Consider the following 4,740-nt stretch of genomic DNA (forward strand, 5'->3'; position numbering starts at 1 on the left):
GCTTACAAAGGCAGACAGATCTCAAATTTATTTGCCATGCTAAAAAAAATTGTACTTACAGTATTCTTCTAAGAATCATGGGTCTAAGGCCATAAAATACTGATTCATGGGATAATCAAAAGGGAATCTGGGTAAACAATTGAATTTGTATGTAAATAAGACTTTTTTTTTAATCAGAAAACCTGCTAGGCAAAATTCTATCCATATCCAAATTCTATTCATGAGCTATCCATAGAGATTTTATATTTTTTTTCTAGCAAGAAAGAGAGCTGTCGTAAGCAGAGAGCAGTCTAGGGAGCTTTTGAGACTTATACCCATATTTGATGTCGAGTCATTCTTTTACAGCTCCAAAACACCCCATCCTCAGGAAACCGTCTCTAAGCCAAGGTTGGTCCTTGGCAACAGAACTGACATTCCTTCACACTGCTGTGCTCTTTTGGTCAGAAATAAATTACTAAAGGGGATATAAGGCGTGAGTTGGAGGCACACACTTGGTCATCTTTGAGTCATGACCAAATAGTTGCCTCCCTCTCAATATGTCCTGTAGAATTTAGGCATCAGAAACCCAGACCTCTTTAAGTGTAAAAGGGGAGTTTGTTGATCGTGGAAGTTCAGAGGAATGTTATAGAGACTCATAGGATGGAGAGAAGCATTAGGCTTCTAGGCCTGCAACCCAGAGCTCAAGGTAAGCAGTTCTTCTGGCTCCCATGGGTATCCCATCACCTTTGTGTCTTATCCTCAGGATCTGCTTAGCTTAGTGACATGTGATGACTGATAAAAATTCAAGACCTAGAAAAGAGACAGAGTTGATCCAGTCGGTTATTCTCACGGTCAGGAGGACAGGGTTTTGTGCTTAGCCAAACATATGTTGCATGAAGGTCTTAGAAAACCAACAATCAACATGGCTTAGTGCAGATGCTGACTTGAACCCATGTCAGGGCTGGGCACATGGGCAGACAGGCTATGCAAATGGACCTTACATTTTTGGAGATTTTTCACAGGACAAGATGATGTCATACTCTCCAGTAAGGGCCTCGTTAAGAAACACAGATTGAAGTGATATTTTCCCCCAATGTCTTTCATGGGATCTTGGAATTGATTGTATTATATCCAGTGTCTAGAGTCTTAGCTTATTGACAAGTAGAGTCACAGTGAATTTTTTCACTCTAGATTTTGTCTCCTAACTATCTGACAGCTGAAAAGTGAATAGTAGAGACATAAATGCCAAAGATGACATGGCAAACAACTTCCCCTCCATGGGTTCACTGCCAAGGTTATAGTACAAGAGCGAAGAAGAACAACGCTTTTTATTTACTGCCCTTTCTGTGACCCACAGGCAGGTTCCTGTTTGTCTTTTGCTTTTAACCTCTCAACTAAGGAATGAATTGTCAAGCTCATAAAAGCCATGTCTTCAGGAACTCACCTGCCTCCGGGCTGAGGATAAATCTTGCATTCTTAACTCTATAAATGTAGATTGAGACCAAGATCAGTCAGGCACCTAACTTTTGTAAGATGTAACATTGTGTTCCTATTAAATATGTACACTGACACCAAACTTACCATAATTCTTCCAGAGAAGAGTTACACAGACTTTCTACACCCCTTCTCTGGCCTGGGACTATTCACAACCACTGTGGGGCCTGACTCACAGCCCAGTGCTTTTAGTTTGGCAGTTCTTTGTGACTGGCTCTCCAGACCTCCTCCACATTCCTGTAGCCTAGCTTTCTCTTTAGATGTGAAAGAGAGCTGCTTCTTCACTTGATAACAGCAAGATACAGAGGAGTAAAGAGAAAACTTACTGAATATTTTCCAGAAGCAAAGTCATGTCGCTGGCAGGACTCTGTCCTTGGTTCATAAAGACCTGGAATTGACTCTTAGCAAAGATGCCACAGTTTCATGACTGTGGGGACCTGTGAGTTCCAACAAAGCTCACCCCTATGAGGCTTTGTTTTCTCATCTATAAAATGGCACAAGTAATAATACAAACCACATAGACTTGCTTATTATGATCGAGATAATCCAGTTAAAATACTTGGCACCAATGGGCACATTGCTTTCAAAACCATCGGAGCTACATAATCTCAAGGGTCATCGTTGTCAGGTCCCTATGTATCTACTTTCTATCATTCACTGGCAGCACCGTCTATGCCTCCAAACAAAAGGGAAACCACCATCACAATAAACATCATCACCAACATCATCACCACCACAAGAACCACCATCAGCACCATCTCTACCACCTGCAGCAACAGCAGCAACAGGGACATGTGTAGGGAATGGCAAGTGGGGCTCCTGTACCTGTAGAGGGATGGCGAGCGCCCATTTACCTGTGGAGAGAGGCTGCCTGGCTAAGGGGGGAATCCAGACTTGATCCTGTGGGGCAGAGGCCCTAGTACCTGCAGAGGAAGGCCGGTCAGGCAGGGAAGTCCTTGGTCCTTTCTGCCGGCTGGAGATGTTGAGGCCTGTTTCATTTCCAACACGGCAGGTTTAGATAAGAAGAGACAGCCCATGATTTTAGAGCTTTATTATAGAAAAATAGGGGAAAAGAAAAGAGATAGAAAATAAAGAGAGAAAGAAGAGATAGAGGGGTGAGAGCTGGCCATGACTACATGGAAAGAAGGGAAAAGAATGGGGAGAGAGGAGGAACAGGGGGTGAAGAGACAAGGGAGAGCGTGGGCAAGAGAGAGGGGCGAGAGCTAGGCAGGGCCCGCCAGCCCCTTTTGAAGTGGGCTGGGCTACCTGACTATTGCCAGGTAACTGTGGGGTGGGGAAAACCTGACTGTAGCCAGGTGACTGTGGGGGGTAGAGTACAACCCGAACACTAGGGGCCTGGCCCTATGTGACTGATGACCACAGGGTTATATCCAACAGACATGGGGGTCTCTTGGCAACAGGTATGGGTTGGGCTTACACATAGGACTTACCAGTCAACCTCTCAGGGATCCTGACCCTCAACTGTGAATGGAAGAAGGTAGCTCCTGAGGTGAGCATTCAAGATGTTAAGGTCTCTCCGTCCTGTTCTAGGTCAGCTGTGAAACCATGCCCACCTGGCATCGTCCATCTCTAGGTCTCTCAAAGGCAACGCTCAACATTCCTTTCCTATGGTCAGGCTTGTTTTCATCCATATTGGCCCCAGTCAGACTGCTGCTAAGCCTGCCCTGATTTCCTTCACACCAGGGCTCACGTAACCATGATGTGGGCGCACTGCTTACAGACATGCTCTTCCTAGGACACTTACGGGAGCTGAGGAAGAGATGGAGAACACCCTTACGGAAGTGTAGGTGACAGGCAAACCAAACTGCAAACGTGCACTCAAGTGACTGAGCCTTTACATGAAGACCGGAAGAAAGATCAGCAGATACAAGGCTTTTTTGCTGTTGTGGAGAAATGGTGTAGTTTCTGGAAGTTAGGCTAATGTTTCCAGAAAGTTCTTACCACCCTTCCTTGCTATGAGAAACTATTTGCCAAAAAAGGTGCCTCTTCCTCCTCCTCTTTGTCCTCCTTCTCCTCTTCTCCTTCTTCTCCCTCTTCTTCTCCTTCTCCTTCTCCTTCCCCTTCCCCTTCGCCTCCTCCTCCCTCTCCCTCTCCCTCTCTCCCCTCTCCCTCCTCTCCCTCTCCCCTCTCCCTCCTCTCATTCTCCCCTCTCCCCTCTCCCCCTCCCCTCCCCTCTCCCCTCTCCCCTCTCCTTTCTCCTCTCTCCCCTATCTCTTCTCCCCTCCCCTCTCCCCTCTCCCCTCCCTTCTCTCCTCTCTCCCCTCTCTCTTCTCCCCTCCCCTCTCCCCTCTCCCCTCTCCTCTCTCCTCTCTCTCCTCTCTCCTCTCTCCTCTCTCTCTTCTCCCTCTCCCTTTCCCTCTCCCTCTTCTTCTTGTTCTTTAACTGTTAGCATTTGATTAACCTCCAGAGTGGCTTTAAGCCACCAGGACACAGGAACCTCCAACACCTTTAATCTTCTCTTCAGACCTTCTGCTGAAGAATGTGGCCTTTATGACTACGACAGGTTGCTAAGGGAGCTTTCCCTTGCCCAGAACTCTGTAGCAGCTGTGATAGGAGCAGCTCCAGTCTTGTGTTTTTTTTTTTTTTTTTTCTGCATTGACCGGTGTCTGCTAGAGTCTGCTTGCTGACCAACAGCCACGATTTATCCAGGTTAACAGTTGAGCAGAAGCTCTGGTTGGTTCTTCAAGTGGTGATGCCTCACACCAGCTTTCCCAAAGTAACCTGGATGGGATTTGTCAAAGTTGATCCTGTGGTGATGTATGCCTCCAGCATTCCCGCGGCCTCCTGGGTGCTTGCGGTGCTCACCGATGTGGTTGTGGCTGTGGCTCACATGGCTCACGTGGCCCTGGAGTTTCCGGTCTTCCTCAGTCCGGATGGCATGGTGGTGGCAGAAAGGAAAGAGGGAGGGGCTCACGGAGTCTCCAAAGTGCATCTTCTTAAGTCACTGATTCTTCCTACTACAGCATCTTCCTTGGATGGACACCATTCCCATTAAGTCCTCACTCAGAAGGGAAAACCAAAGGGTAGCTAAAGGCTTGGCAACAGTGGCAAAGGCTTGGCGAAGCAGGTTGCCCCTGCTTGTGTCTTAGAGCCCCACTTCTGCTCCCTCCTGACTGCCCTGGCTGTGATGTCCACATCACAGGTCCTATAAGGTCAGGATGCCTCTCAGGATATTTCTGGCTGGTGCCAACTCCATGGCTTCCAGGTGGGCTCCTGGGGCCCGCTAGCCATGTGGGAGGAGAGAAA

The 4,740-nt window shown here is 47.4% G+C and overlaps 1 pseudogene; it reads right to left on the reverse strand.

The window, feature by feature from the left end:
- Positions 1 to 3,908: 3,908 nt before the first annotated feature.
- On the reverse strand, positions 3,909 to 4,374 carry LOC127696293 (60S ribosomal protein L27a-like; annotated as a pseudogene).
- Between the last annotated feature and the right edge of the window lie 366 nt (positions 4,375 to 4,740).

Source organism: Apodemus sylvaticus, chromosome 11 (genome assembly GCF_947179515.1).
Source record: "Apodemus sylvaticus chromosome 11, mApoSyl1.1, whole genome shotgun sequence".
Lineage (NCBI taxonomy): Eukaryota > Metazoa > Chordata > Mammalia > Rodentia > Muridae > Apodemus > Apodemus sylvaticus.